The 16,811-nt window shown below is 41.2% G+C and overlaps 1 long non-coding RNA gene across 1 annotated transcript in view; it reads right to left on the bottom strand.

Moving 5' to 3' along the window:
* Window positions 1–1,902: 1,902 nt before the first annotated feature.
* LOC147758180 (uncharacterized) overlaps window positions 1,903–16,811 on the bottom strand; it is a 49,923-nt gene continuing 35,014 nt past the window's right edge. The window contains exon 3 of the long non-coding RNA XR_015319075.1: window positions 1,903–2,607. This is a non-coding gene — a long non-coding RNA (uncharacterized LOC147758180). The remainder of the gene's footprint in view (window positions 2,608–16,811) is intronic.

Below are 16,811 nucleotides of genomic sequence, written 5' to 3'. Positions count from 1 at the left end.
GTATATTCCTGCCTTAGATTTCCGCCTGTTCCAGACAGCAACTAAGATAAGTACCGATGAAATCTAGCATTTAAATTGTAAACATTGCCCTACAGTCGCATAAACGCAAACAACTAGAGGTAAGGAACGGTTAGTTTTCTATTCAAATAGTGACGACCCAAGTATCAGAAGAAAAGACTATTATATTTGAAATTTTAAGTTCACTTTGACAAACATATGATAGCCCGGGCAGTCTTGTTCGGTCAGTGCTGATCATTGCTGTCGCTCGTAGTTTTCTGAAGAAGCGGACCTGTTGAAGGAATCCCGCTAGGTACTCATTATTGGACTGTTTTCACAGGACGTGCGATCGGACGCGAATACGGTTCCTTGATTGTGTACTTGTACCGTCGTTACATAATGATACTGTCTGGCTTTACAGTTTCCCTCAACTCGTAATAATGCAAATGTGCTCGACTGGCCTCAGTAAACCTAATAAATTATTGATAGGCTGACTGTTTAATCAAGACTTTCTTTGAAATTGAAACTCTGCTTGTAGCTCACCGAGCACAGAATCAGCATTGCTACCTGGAGCTTTTGTGACTTCGTTCTTTGTAAATGTACTTGTATACATCGTATAGCTGAACAAATGAAGAAAGTGATTGACAGGGGACTTCAAATGCGACAATGGCTATATAAAAATTATCCACATGCGAAACCGATCTCCTTTCATTGCAGAAATATATTCTAGGCTAGTCTCTCTCTAAATAGAAATCTTTAATATGGAAAAATCCAACGGAACAGGCCTCATGAGCCAATATAGAGGTGGTACTTACCATTAATCGCAAGGTCGAGGTCTTCAGACCCTCTCTTCGAGTTTAACATTACCTAGTGTGAGTTTGCTATTGTCCCTATTCTCCTTTTTTTGTCAGGTTTCAGCTATCCTTGGAAACATACGAACTTCCGTACCTGCTGCCACTTTTCAAGTAAGAAAGATGGTGCAATTTGTGCTCTAAGGAACTAAGTGTATGTAGAGAGCGTTGCTTCCCTGCAGACATGACATCAATCTGATCTCCGTGCAGTACATTGTAGGACAGCCCTTTAGGCGAACATCAACAAATCCCACTAGTCCTGCACACGTTTTCCTCTATACGTCGCAAAGGAAGGGACGATTTCTTGCTGTAATCAACATTTGTTCCTTGAACTTGTAAATCTACTATACAGCCTCATATAAAACGCACGCGCAACTGATTCCACTAGCGACATCAGAGCCTACAAGTTCCTGTATGCCAAAAAATAGAAAATGTATACCAGAATTGTACCAGAGAAAGAAAACGTATAAACAATATTGCTGGAATGGATTCCGTTCAAAAGAATGATCCCCTCTAAAGTAGGTATCGAGTTCGGCCACGAAAAAAGCGCAGGACGGTACGACGAACGTATAGGCAAACAACGGCAAAGAAACATACAACTAGGTATGCGTATATATTAAAGGTAATTGAAAAAAAAGACTAAACAAAAACGAAGGCCGCCTAAGGTCATAATGAAACATTTTTTATACGACAATAATAATATATAGGTATTGAGTAACCCAGTTGCACAATAGGTATCGTAAATTAATGGCATGGTACTTTATGGCAAGGTAGCTGAGATAGTGGACGTCTATGATCTGTTAGGAACAGAATTCGGAAAAAGCGATGTGACTTTGAGTTTGAATAAAGCTGGTTTATTAATAGTGTACAAGAAATTGCAGAAATCCTCAGCAGTGTAACTGGAGGCGAAAGATGTTTTCAACTTACTAGCCGTAAAACACAGAGCTCAGTTTTAATAAAATGAACTCCATTAGTAAAGCTAACGCTAAATAGACACCATATTCTGCAAGTAAAAAATAATTATACCTTGTGAATATTGTTATTATTGCACTAATCTCAATCGATTTCAATTAAAATTCTAAACTCAAATGAAACTTCAAGCATACATGGAGTGTGCCCATGTTTCATAAAGCTCAATGAACGCCTACTTTACATGGTAATCCTTCTTGGTTATTGTTTTGTAGTTTTCTTAGTCTTAATTCGATCAACTTTCTTACTTCTTGAGCCTTGTATCTAGATCAATTGAAACCAACATTTTCGTCAAGCTAGCGCTCCTCATCGTTACAAATAGCAACGATCATTGGGTATTAGGTTAGAAAGAATCCTTGCCGTACGATAAGGGGCGTCTGAGCGGGCGTATGTGTATGTGCGATCCTATTACTCGTCGCTTCGATTAAGCTAGTACCACTACGAATTCGTCGTTATCGGCTGACCGCAGGTTTTTCGGACATCCGCTCCACTGGTAGAGGAACAGGACGTGAGTGCTACTTTTGCTCTTATCCGTCACTCACATACACCTACGCAGTTCACGTTCGGCTATCTCAAGTCAGGCCCCATTGAGGCTTGTGCTTACGAGAGGTCGCCGGTGCAGATCAGTGCAGGATGGTTAAATGGTAGCAAGTTTTTCTGAACCTGAAGGCCATAAGAGAGCCACAGAAAGAATTGACATATAACTCCGTACATGACTGGTATTTGCTTTAGGGGTGGCCGACGGACGCCGATGAGAGCCAGGTCGGCTCGAAGCTTCAAACAAGTAAGCCTAAAGCAGAGACAAGCAAGAATAACAACAACAGGTAAGATGACACAGGCACTCTATCATGTACACGTTATAAAGCATATCATCGCTTACTGGTCAAGACTTTTGGGTGCAGTATCAATGGTGGCAAGAAGGCAACGATCATTCGACAGAATCGGTCCTTAAGAAGCGCGCAGGGCAGAATGAAGGGAGCGCAGTGTGGGTAACACTGAACGAAAAAGCGAACTTGAGAGTGTGACGAAAAAGGTAAGAAAGACTGTTGACTACTTCGTAGTTCATGGTCAAAAGGATACCGCACCAGTTGATAATACGAAGGGTGATGAAATAACCTGTGCCTGGACGAAGTGCCATCATCGAGTATAAGGTAGAGGTGAAGCTGATGTGATGCAATGAAAGGGATGGAAAACAACACCCATTCTATTATAGAGTGGCTGAATATTTTAGGAAAGACCTACTATAATAGCTACAGGAGAAGTTTACTAAGAACACACAAACTGTTTTTTGAATTGTGTATATTAATTTCACTATACGTGTAATAATGAGCACAGGATTATTGCTATACTCAGCATAATAATTTCGACAGGCGGATTCTACGTTCATATCTAGATCCATTACTTCAAAAATAAGCCGTGCTGGGCTTTGCAAATACGAAACAACTTAGTTAGCTCGTTATGATTCTTAGTACAGACAGTTCCGCAACCCCGTAACATATCATATAACCTTAGTAATTCTTATACAGCCGATACTCACAGCGGTACTGCGGCCAACTTAGGCGAGACTAGTATTGCTTACACCTGCGGTTAACTTAGTCTAAATGGACCATCTCCCCCTACAACAATTGACCGTATGTAAATAAACAGAAGGTGTTCAAAAGGGCATTTCTTTCCCTCAGCAGCTCCGTTCGTCCCGTCGTTCTGTTCGTTACGCATGCATAGCCATTTCTGGCTCTATGATCAACATCATCATTATCATTAGCTTAACGGAGGCAAGGTCATCGCCAGCGAGCAGCTTCGAATCACCCCTTATACCACATGTCTGTCATCACGGCTGGCTAGTCAAACCAAAGTCAATTTCTTCTTGGAGAAAACAACAAGTCTAGCAGCGCGGACGAGTCTAGCCTAACTTGCACAGCCTTGACATAAAATAAGAGGAACGTTTTTCCATTGAGCTTCCATGTGTTCCTAGACCTTATGACGATAACACCCTACGGTCTCTACAGGACTTTGCCGCTTAGGGCGGAGTACCATGGTTCAGGCAAGTGGGGAGTTCCTGGTAGCAGCAATGGCGAATCTAGTGATGTGCCAGCAGGGCGTCCTGTAGTGGGACACCATAATATGAGCGCAAGCGAAACGGTCGGCTCGTTTGCACCAGGATGGCAAGACAGACGGGCTGCGTTTCTCTTTTCTCGCTCTAGTATGCAGCCGCAACTTAGATAGAGGCAGGGACTTGCCTGCCAGCTAGCCGACCAGGCAGCCCGCCATAACCATAACTTCATAAAGGAGATAAAGACGTAACAGGTCGAGTTAATCTTCATAAACGCTTATATTAGCCGGCGAGCCCTTTGGTTCATGGCAAGACCTATGGACGCAAAGAGCTACTACCATACGTGCCAGCATATGGGAAAAGTCTATTGCGTTGAGCGCTGTGTCCACTGAACGGACAGCTCGTCCAGCAAAGCAGGGAAGTTCGCCAAAAGTTGGCAAAGCACGCGCTGCGGGGTGCCACAAGGAGTCCACGGAGAAGCGGCAAAGTCAGCTGCCCTGACCTTTGGCTCCCACTGACTTCCTACCAATTCTTATCGTGCAAAAGAGCTAGAACACGAACAACATATGTATGAATCTAATAAGAATAACTATTATGCTCGGGGAGCTGAACGTTCAGGGATTGTAGGATATCTGAAAACTCAATACTTATGCATTTTACAGACAGGAGGTGTAAAGCCGTTTAATAAACAAACTTCACTTTGAAAGCGTCGAAGTTCACATACTAACAGGTGTGCTGATATTTAAGTACAAAGACATTGCAAAATCGTGCAGCAGAAGTACACAAAGTAACTCTAGAGGTGCTTCAGTTTATACGAAGCTTCCGGTGAATTCAAAGTTTATCAAGGACAGCATAATTTTTAATAACCGGCTTCTGATTGTGTTTTCTGCTCTATGGTTCCTTTCTATTAACAAGTGTTGCGGCTCGTAATTACGTCCGTGGTGAACGTGGTAGACCGCCACAAACTCTCTTGTTTAGTACGAAACAGACCATATCTTTAAAAGAATATCACGGTTAAGTCACCTAAGTGCCCAAACATTATGGTTGTATGATAGGTTGATAAAACAACGATTTTATATGACTCTAAAGGTTGCCAAACAAAACAAAAATTCTATTTTTAGTTTCTGTTCTGAGGTTGCTCGAAATTATGGTGCCAATAGGCCGTACATCCCGCCTAGCTAACAACGATTTAATTCTAAAACATGCGTTCTTTCAGATAGGTACAACCGTTTCCTGGTTGTCCCGTAGTTCCACTGATTTACTGCTAGCAATTTTTGTTTCAGTCTTAAGGAAAGTTTGCTGTCCATTGGCTGTTATACAAAGGTGAACAGGCCTCCACAGGTCAAAAAATCGTAGGGTAAATTGTAAATAGGCTATTTATAGACTCATGATAGTCAGGTCGTATCTCGTTTCTAACCCCAGAAATTTATCTGAGCTAAGATTGCTATTGTTTTCAGTTAATAATAATAAAAATAAAGCTGTTGGTTTGAGAACTTCGTAAGGTAATAATGGCACAAAGTGCGTAGTAGATGTAGATATCAACTGGAGTTCACAAAAATAGCTTTCTGATGTGTTTATTTTCAAAAAAAGTCCCACCTTCTGGTTGCTTGACCTGATTTTCATCACAGTTTGACTAATCGTTGCGTCACTTTGCCATTCAGTGTCATCCTACTCATTAGCAGTGAAGTTTAACGCAGCTTACACATCTCTTCCTAATGTTAGGGTTCTTCAGAGAGGCACGCTGTCAAAGTAAGCGAAACGAACTCATGATGATGAAGTCGAAGGAATCCAGCACCCGATCATCTCTGAATCTGTGTCTATAAGGATTCGATCTGGTCGTAATCTTGCCAGTGTTCCATGTCTCCGAAGCACCTCGCTACTTCTTATTCCCCCAGATCAGTGTTTGCTATTCTATAAGACTGAAGAAGAGACAGGGACTTCTATCCAAGTTTCTGAGCGTCCCTGTACTAAAAGTAGGAGTAAAACGTGATGAATGTACCGGCTGGCCGGGGGCTCGCTTAATGAACTGTTTCGGGTTCACTAGTAGCAGACGCGACCTCGGCAGTGTCGCGCTGGTCAAAGACAATAAGAGCTATCAGGATGAGGTAGTTCCTCATTCATCTTTGTCTTACATGCGCCTCACCTCTATCACAGAATAGTAAGACTGCAGTTTCAGCCGGCTCTATCAGATTGATCAGTGCCGGTCGAGTAATGCTTGCCAGATTATAACCGGACGTCAGTAAGCTAGTTTTGCCCAAAGCGGCTCGGCGCATTCGCTGAACGACGAGCGAGGGCATATGCACAATGGCCGTCTCGAATCATGTCCATTCTGTGCCAGCTACCCTCTCGCGACCGTCTGTGTATGTACGTTTGTGTTGATTGTGTTGACATCGTATGACCGATATCCTAGCTAAAAAACACTGAATATTTTCCTTTACATCATAATATGTAAGTAATATGCATAGAATAAATATGTACTTACCGGCTTAAGGAGCCGGCAGAAGCTCAGAAGTAAGAAAATAAGAATTTAAAAGACAGTCATATGACTGCCTTATAAATCACTCAGACTTAATTCGGCTGCTTGCAGATATAAATTTATCTGTGAAACGTTCTAGCATAAGTTTTAACGAAGGCGCAGATCTTCCTAATTAGATGCATGCCACCTATAGAAGCAACAACCGTAGCGATTTTCCATTCAAGATGGAGTCTACCCTGAGTTAACTGAAAACGCAGTAATTCCTTTGAGACTTATCTATTCCAGTCAATGGCATGCATCTGCTATTTTGACTAAGCACCAACTACGGGTCCCATTATGATTCTACATGTTGGTGCGCTAGGGCACAATAGCTGAGTTGCGACTGGCTCCACATCAACGTTTGACGTATGAACTACCACTGTCTTTTTTAACTCGGATCATTCTTCTAGTCGACGGTGAACACCCGCTGAAGGAGCTCAGAAGTGAGAAGAAGCTTTGGGGAACCTAGCTGCGTGTGTAAGTTGTCTCACTTGTATAGACGTATAAGGCAACTGATACTTATCGTTCTGCGGTTAGTCAATGGCCGATCGGCGAGGATCGTCATGTAGTGAAGCATCTTCGAGTCGCGACCAGTACTTTGTCGTCAACGCCATTGAACTATGTGGCATCGAAGGAAATCCTCGCAGCTGTTGCGGGTCCATCTAGCAGCCAGCAATTCTCTTCTATCATCAAAAACGATTCAATGGCCTGGCGATTGTTGAACCGGCCGAATAGGCTCGTTTTGCTTACTCGGGCTCCTAAGGCGGCGGTCTACGGACTACTTCCGAGGACAGCGATCGGGAGCATTGCACCAGCGTTCGTGATTAGTCCGTCTTCGCGTGGGGTCTTCAGCGTCGGTACCGTCATTCTCATGGGACAGTCTAGTTCATCATTGCTTATTGGAGACGCTAAGCGATAGTAGCCAGTGAAGGATTAAAGCTGCTATACATCTCTGCGTATACTGGACGTTGTCACTGTCGTGTCGCCTTTGCTGAGTTGGCAGAATCTGTTATTTCGGGGTAACCAATCAACGAAGGGGATCGATGTAAGCGTTTTACTCCGAACCGGTAATGTGCTATTCTTTTCTGGAATACTATTGCATATTGAAAGACTGTGATGATTTCCAACTAACCCTTTCTACTTTTTGATGTGAAAACATAGAATTAAAATATTAGATAGATTTTCTCAATACGCTGTTGTTCATAACTGTGATTAATTAACTGCTGAGTTTGCGACAGCGAACTTTTACTTACCTTACGAAAGAGAAGCAAAGTGCCTGCAGTTTAATAAAGACCAATATTTTCGTCGTAAATGCTTTGAGGTGTTTGGCACCTCACGGTAAGACCGAAAAAATACACATTCTTAAAATATAGAGATGGTCGAAAGTTTATCTGCTTTTTGTGTACATTGACGATTGGCAGATTCATCAGTTTAAGTAATATTCAGTCAATTTTTTCAGTGTATTCAACAATAGACCAAATACAGTTGGTAAAATGACAAGGACTTTAACCTTCGAGGCAGTACTAAAGCAAAGTACTTATAGATGTGTCGATAAAGGCATTGGTGAACTGGTAGGACTGATCTACCGCAGTCCAGCAATCGCAGTTGTGATATCCTGTTATAATCGGCGTCTTCTATCCCATCATATAACACAACTGTTACCGGCGCTAAGCAGTTAATGGGAAATTTCCTCGTGATTTCACGCATTTCCGCACGTCGAGCGTTCAGTGAGAAGAGAAGCAGATGGCGCCACTGACGAGAAGAAAACGCTGATTAACAGACTGCATCGTCAGTACGGATGTATACAACGCAGAAAATGCGAAATGTTTCATGTTTCTCAGCATACAGTTGCTAGCGTTGCTGTGAAGCTGAGGGAAGACTTTTCGCTGGTGTCGCGCAAAATCGCTAACCAGAATCGAAAAGGTTTACTATGAAAAAAAAAGGACCGTGTAGTTACTTTGAAAGTCCAAAAGAATAAGTTCGTCTCGTATAACGTTCTTCAGAACAAATTAAAAAAACCGAAGATTGGATGTGTCAGTCGCTGCCAAGTCTAAGAAGCTGGATTCAAGGGCAGTAGATCTATTACGAAACCTCGTCTGTATGGTCAAACGAAACACGCTAGTTTTACTGATCAAAGCAAATAAAGATTTGGACTATTTACAAAACAAAAAAAAAGAAGTCTATTTTTCTCATTTCGAAATTTTTAGCAAAAATCCCGATATGTTTTTAAAACGTTGTTCCAAAAACTGGGTCACACTAAAAATCAGACATCCGTTTTGATGCGAAGGTTTTGATGCGCTCTAATTTCTGACAAAGGCACCAGTATTGATATATAATTCGCAGAGGGAATACTAGCAGCAGGAGCAGTATTTTGAGGTTATCTAGAGCAACAGAAACGATTCTCTTCATGCATGATGGACGCCTTGTTACAGAGCTAGGAGCATCTTCAGGCTGCTTAATGTTAGAACGTTCCGCTGTTGCCGTCACCCGCTAATTCGGCAGGTGTCAGTTACATAGAGAGCTCAAAAATTATATGATTGTTGCTTTGGAAGGAACAGGAAATAACGAATGGTCCCGATCTCCGTAAAAAGATCACTAATGTATGGCAACAAGATCCACATATAGCTTTAATAGCAAGGAACCATCAGAAGCCACAGAACACCGACGATCGCAACTATCGTTTGACAACAGTTTGAAAATATTTGCCGGTATCTCTATCAACATGTCCGCTTTCACAGATCAAAATCTCTTAAACATATCGTTTAATGCTACGCAATTGGCCTCGGAAATAGAAGCTATCTAGGTTGAATCTATTATTTAGCACGGACTATATATACAAATACGATTTTGACACTTCATATCTAATTTTTTGCAATTTCGGAACTGAAAATTCAACATCTGAATCTTTTTCGTTTTCAGTAGGAATCCGTCTAAGATCTGTCCACATCGGCGTTGTGGTTCCGCTAGTTTTTCACTCTACCATTACAGAGTAGCGGTAGAACGCTGGAACGTACCTAGAATTACTGTCGAAACACAACAGACGGCGCTTCGCCTTCGAAATAACCCTTGACGAAAAATATTATACCTCATGGATGCTTCTAGTGTATTCTGAAGGCCCATAGACCCGTCGAAGCATTGAACGAAGGCGCGTTCCAAGTCTACGCACGTCGTTTATGGTTACCGTCACGGATGACTCGGACATCTCGATCGATTGTGCCGGTCAACTTAAAAATCAGATTTCTATTATTATTATAATGATGAAAGAGTAGCGCCACCTTTACGTGAGGTCGGAACACTGTCAGAGGCCTAGCATCCTTAACGGTGAGGGTTCGCGCTACCAAGCGAACGACCGACAAGACTGCAGGTGTTCTTTCGAAATAACTTGAGCTGTAACCTATTCACCGTCGTTAGACAAAATGTTTGAGTACGAAGAAGTAAATATAAAAAACAAGTAATTAAAGCAAAGAGCTCGATCGAAAATCATCTTTAAGCAATGGTTTTGTGGTGTTCTGATATAACGAAAATGTACGTTTTTTTATAATAAACATTGCAGGAAAGGCAATACTTTCAGAAGAAAAGAGCCCAATTTTGGATGTCACTGACGCTTATAGTAACGTATAGACAAAACTAAGTGTTTATTATAACATAGTAAGTAACACGTACAGGGCGGTTTCTAAAACACTACATTTAATTGATTTTGCAGAGATGGCAAATAATGCAATGAATGTAATTTACCACATAAGTGTATGTGACCAAGACAAGCCTTGCGTGATGACGCTTCAATAACTTTCAATATAAAGATATATAGATCTATGACAGAATGCTTGAAAAAGCGACTTGATGTGAAAATAGTATAGATTTCTATATGTATTCCTCGTAGGTTTTTTTTTCATTATCGCAGAAAATAATTCGTACCTTTCCTACAGTAATTGTTTAACGATTTTAACGTTTTCATCTTGACTCCATAGCGAGCTGATTTGGGCAGAGTTGTCAGAATACCTTCGAACATCGCGTTTTGCATAGTCGTTTGTGTTGTGACTGTATACGAGAGCTACCTGTGTGACTCTGTGTGTGACAACAGGGAGATTGAGGTCAATTCCCTCATCACCGGCTATATTGGTGTCCACCACATGCGGGAACGCATATATATGTATCTCATGGGATGCCTCATGGGATAACGGTGCTACGTAAAACTTATATTTCCAAACATGTAATGTTTTGTGACCACTTGCGTTACCTCGCGCATTGTCATTTTTGGCAGGGCGTGACCACGGCTTGCCATGATGTCAAAACCGCGGTATTTTACCTCAACCATAACTTTGCACTATCTCTAACCACTGGGTTCGCCCCGGTTGGTCTGACGTTTAGTCTCTTCTTCTTTTCCCCTTGTTGTCTCCTGTCACAGCATATTACCACGAAGGGTCCGTCGAGTGTAGTGTTCATGTAGGGTCCTGTAGGCAAACGGTGGCCTCTTCCTACAACTCGCTACGCTCTGTTGGCACGCAGAGCACAATCTCCGACCTGTAAGAACGCTGCCTAACTCCCGACAACGATTCATCGGCCAAGCACTGACCCTTGGGGCTGATGACGCCCTTCTCTCGAACATGATTCGGAATATGCATATTCCTGTCAGCGTCGCTTGACCATTTGGACCTGCCCGCCAAGCCATTGTTAACCTGTTTAGGCCAGTTCGGCCTGCTCCACCGAGCAATCGGTACGAGGTCTTAGTTTTCGGCACCATCGAAGTTTTACCTACTACAGCAACACAGGGTTCTGGCCTGTTATTCATCGTTGATGGCCTTTACTCACGTCGGAATGAGGTTGCGTTATGACCTCATTGACATACTCACTGAGGTTCTGCCGTAGTTTTGAAAGTGAGAAGGCATTATAGGGCGGATGCTAAAAAGTCAGTTTTTTTACCCATGACATTTTCGAATGGTCACATTAGAAGCATAAGGAATACCAAAAGGAATAATGCCTGCTAGAAGCTGTAGAGGATAACTAAATGTTCATGCTCACGAAATGCAGAGACATACGCTGAACATTTTATAGTTCAAAAGTAATAAATGCGGGTATACTACATCTTGCGTATTATCATACTATGGTTGTTGGACTCAAAAAATCGTTGCGGGAAAGCATTTGTTTGCAAAGGAAGGCGTTTAATTGCAACTGTACCTGGGTCGATTGAAAGCGAAAGCGGTGATTTGGACGAGACGTTTCTAAACACCTGTTTAAAGATATATCTCGATGTATGAGTAATCCTAATTTTAAGTCAAGAAAATTCACAGCATCAATGCCCTAATTATAAAGGCCAACAGATGGCTTCCTTAAGCCATCTGTTGGCATCTCTACACTACAGAACTATTAGATCTAGTAAATTCGGGATGCACAGTCATATATTTGCCTCTGATCCAGTCGTCAATATTCCCCACCTGGCGATAGAACGACTAGGCCCGATGCCTTTGATTCCGTTTCAGTTGGAAGCCTTCTCTTTCACAGTCCTTTTTCGGTACCGCCTGCTCTGCTATTTTAATTCTTTTGCATTCCCTATCTTGAGACTTTGACGTTCGTTGTATAGACGCCAAAGGTTTATCGGATTTTCCTAGTTGATTTACGCAGTTCCTTGTCTAAAGTTGGGATTGGCATTGATTTTTTTCCGCCGCTCGAATATTTAAGAGCCCACATCGTGAGTCCTTTTTGTTTGATAAGTCGAGCGTTGTCACTTACCCGTTCGGAAAGCGCTGCCATGCCAGTAGCAGTTTTCGGTAAAAAATTAAAAAAAAAACTTATGTAGTGAAATGACACGTGGCAACGACAATGCATAAATACTCATTTGTGTATTTTTTCTTCTCAAATGTTCTTTATGCTTCTCTTGTGACAGTATTTCAATGTGGTTCGACTATTAATAAGCCTCCAAGACTGGCCGAAAATCGAAGTGGAAACGTTAAACAAACCCTGTTATTAGGGTAATTTTACTTTCCATTATCAATTTAGGCGAAATCTTCGCATAGGGTTAAGTCGACAAGTGAAAAGGACCGTTATATTTTGCGCGATACCTTTGCAACTGCCTATTGTGGGTCATCGTCGGTCGTGACAGGAAGAAGGATGCACTGGTCTGAAGTTGGCATGTTTTCTAAACTGTCTGGAGTTAAGCACGCTTTTGTGATAATATTTGGTTTTCGAGCTTGTAGGGTATGCTATTGCACTCAAGCACAATTTTCATTTATTTTAGCTCGTTAGATTTACTCTCTTTATTACATTTTTCGTCTGAGTAATTTAATTAGTTCAGTGTTAAATCCTTGTAATTCCACAAGGCTTAGATGATCTAGGTTAAGGAAAATAGTTACGCTAAGCTGAGAATGCAATCAGTCGTAGGTTAGGTTCATCCTAAGTTCGATTGTTCGGTCTATTAAGTAGTAAATCGTAGCTGTAGTAAGTAGTAAAAAAAAAAAAAAAAGTAGCTGATACTTAACGCTGGAGACAGCCTAACTGTAATATCGCGGCTTACGGGAGCCAGGTGGTGGCGCATTGTCAAAACTGAAAAAACTTTTGCGGATGAGGGGCTTATACTCAGATAATTAAATAGTTTAAAATTAAGCTCCGCAGGTGATAAGCGATTTCCCGCTCATCTAGGTCACATCAAATGCGTTAGAAGAATTAAAAAAAAATAATAATAAGGTAATATTTTGGTCTATGTAGAGTATCTAAAATATGTTGCAGGCCTACGGAACGATTACTTAGACAATTCCACTTTCTTTACGGATTTTGATAAGTGTATTAAAAAAATCTCCAACCCATCATCATTTACAACTTAATCGGATGCGTTTTGACACCCTTAGAGCTATGGTCTATGGATCGGGGCGAAATTGCATGATCTGTCAAATACCCGGTACATTAAGCAAATTGAAAGCCTACATGATTTTGCCGAAACCAACGGGAGAGATTAATAATTTTAATAACTTAGTAGGACACTTTCAAATAGAAAAAGCTTTTAACTTACTTCTTAAATGACTACTAGACACAAGTCACTTTTAAAACGCTAGGTATATCATTCGTTTCACCCTCGCCATGTAAGCAGCCAGATTGCTAAAGTGATAACCATCGTAATTTCTTTCTTCGTAAAGTACGTTGGTCCTAGATGTTGGGCGTAAGTGAACTGATCATGAAAACGAGCGTTGCGCGATACTGAAGGCGACAGTCCCCGCCCCTTAAGCTAACAATGCAAGCAGGCTTCAAGGGAACACGCTAAACACACATGGCCGGCATACACTATTATACCTGCCTATACACACTAGCTACGAACCGCCCCTAAGGGGTGTCCGCGAACGGTTCCTCTATCATTAAGGGGTAATACATAGCTTTTTTTGGGAACAACTTTTGTTCTCTTCGTCTTCTTCATGTCCCACGCCTCTGTCGCCGTCACCGTAGTCACCGCAGTGCTGCAAGTAGCTTATATACTGGTCCCCAATATAGAGCGGGGTTGACGCGCGGGTTAATAGCTAGGGTAGTCAGGAAACCTCGACCCACGAAAAAGCAGCGTAGGTCGAGAAAGGGTTGACAAGATGCGCTCGAATAAAAAGAAATGACAAAGAACTAAGAAAGGGGTTGAACAGAAGGACATGGAGGCAAACAACGAGTTCAAGGGTATTTTCGAGTGTAGAGCTTAAGGCGAAGGTACTACGTCTCGATGGCGTGACCCAGGCGAATGTCAGTACACATTTCTGGTAAGGACGACAAAGAAAAAGAACGACGAAGAAGGGAAAAAACAGCGACGATGAGAACTTAGAAAGATAGCGAGAGAACGAGAGAAAAAACGCGCTACAAAGAAACGGTGTGAACGGCGTCGAAGGCTCATTGGTTGTGATAAGGCGATCTCCTTCAAAGTAAAGCAACTGAAGCTTCTTGTGTGCAAGATGAGTATTCGACGCTGTGTGCAATATCACCTCAGTGTGCGGTAGTAAAGCAGTTTAAAGAAAGATCGCGACAGTGCAAACGAGGTAAGCCGAAGTCAGGGATAGCACCTTAGGGGAAGTAGAAAAAAAAAAAAGAAAAAATAATGACTTAGTGCGCTTCTTGTCGCCCTAAAGATGGCTGTTGGCTTGACGCTTTACGTGAAGATTTTTGATTCTGATATGGTCACGTATGGCAACATATTATGACTGGTATATATAACTGCGCAATTGATTTACAGGTGTATATATCTATGCCATAAAAGCCGTTATCTATAGTAAATTATCCCACTTTTTTTTATTTGGGCCGGTTGGGAATGAGGAAAACGCTAGCAATACACATTAATAGACTGATAGCTTCGCTATGTTAACGTGTGTCGATTCTGGCGCCAAATTTCAGATATTCCCGTGTTTTTGAGATTATTAAAGGATAAATGAGGTTAACGTCCGTAGTACTGATATGTACTAACTGGGAATAATTAATATTTAGTAATCATAGAGGATATAACACCTACAACGTCTATATCGACCCCCGAATATATCGAATAATTTTTTTGTGCAGCTCAGTGAAACCTGACAAAACTTGCTATTCCGCTGATATGCATTTAACAAAGTACACAGTGTAAAAAAACGATGACACCCTATGAACCGTAGGTAGTAAGCTCTGCCATAGATGCTCGAGCAAATTTACGGATGTTTCGGTCAAAACTGTGTTGAAAAAAATCTCTTATTAATTCATCAGTTTTCGAGAACGTACTACTCAGAAACGCCGATCTCACTGAAAAATATTGTCCCACAAAATAAGACTAGATGAAGTAGAGGTGAGATTATATGAGCTATTAATGATTTTAATCGCAAGTCGTCTAGCATAGGTTCTTATGAAGACAGGTTTTGCTAAAATATTCAGTTGGTTTGAGAAGTGTGGGGAAATTCTAGCGATGTGCTCCAAAGCCACGTTGACCCTACTTAAGCCGATGCAACAAGCATAGCTACCGTAGTTCTGGCACAGTGAGCTATTTATATTTAATTATGATATATATTCAGAAGTATTTAGATGGCGATACAAATAGTGGCGATATTGCCTGATCTCAAGGACGAGCTATGCCAATAGGACCGTCAAATGTTAACTTCAGTGCATTAAGTTGTTAATGATAACAACATGTGGCACAACGAGCACGAAAAGACGATGTCGTGATTATTTACTATTTAGAGGATTTGAATTGCGCGCTCTAGCAGACGAATCTGGCCAAATAAGACGATGAAGAAAGAATGAGTCTTTTTATATTATATGCGCTTACAGACAAGCTTTGCACGTTGGACGCAGGAGTTCGATGTTAGGAGCCATAATGTTACTAAATTGTATCACTTGAAGTTACCATTTGAAATATGCAATGCCGCACTATAACAAATTAGAGCGATAAAACGTGTTATTCTGAATATCCGTGCTGTCCTCATGACAGTTCAGTGGTAGCGTGTCTATTTACCAAGTATAGGGACATGTTAAAAACTCTGAAAATATAATAGTATTCATGTTTAAAGTCGATGCTTCCCTGTCAGAAAATAACAGAGTAGGCCCCACGATCCCCTATGGGCCTCGTTTCTAATAAACGCAAATTCTCTGACCCTTGATTGAGCATTGTACTGTTCTACAGAACAAATCGTATCTATAGTTATTATTAGTATCTCTATTTATATTATTATCACTCTGCGAGACCTGCTGTTTTGGCCCATAGCGTTTCTAATAATAGTTAGTGCCTGCCGCTACCTCGTAGACGGAGTGGAGGCGACGAGCTTATAATGCGTAAGTAAGCCATTCAAGTTGTGTATGTGTTTCTATATGAATATAATTTTCTCTGTATCTGCGAGAGATCACACATTCGAATTCCGGCGTAGAATGTAGAATCACTTGACTCTCTTAATTAAGGAAAAGATACACTTATTTCGAAGTTCAAACCTAATAGCAGGCAGATGCAAATGTATTGTTATTATCTACAAGCACACGTTAGACACATAAAAAAATTCTTTAGCTTTAGATGCGATTTTTTTTTGAAGAGAGTCATTTCGTATGTCATCGAGCTACAATCAACAAGTTCTGAATGATACAAAAGTGTGAATAGGTGGTCACCTAGTTATAGTTCTATAGTTTGATCTATAGTTCCCTAGATCACCATAGTTTTGATCTGTCTCGCTTTATCTAAAAGCCATTGAGGGCTAACCCGATAAGTTCGTACTACTAAATACACAAACAAACCAATATTGTTAAGTATCTTAATGTGAACTTATATAGCTTGTAGCCACAAAATAAACGTTTACCATGTAACAGCTTTAACTGCAGTAAGGTAATCAGGGAACAGGGGATTGCGCTTTCGAGGCCCCTCGTTTAATGCGATAATCACAATATTATGAGCCAATATTGTTGCTTTATTCTTGATTGCTCTTCTTCACACGGACGAATTGACTTTATTCAAAGAAAATTGCAT

The sequence above is a fragment of the Varroa destructor genome, unplaced genomic scaffold, assembly GCF_002443255.2.
Source record: "Varroa destructor unplaced genomic scaffold, Vdes_3.0 BEIS01000001.1, whole genome shotgun sequence".
Taxonomy (NCBI): Eukaryota; Metazoa; Arthropoda; class Arachnida; order Mesostigmata; family Varroidae; genus Varroa; species Varroa destructor.
Note: the sequence above shows the minus strand (reverse complement) of the source record. Positions and strands in the feature narration are given on the sequence as shown.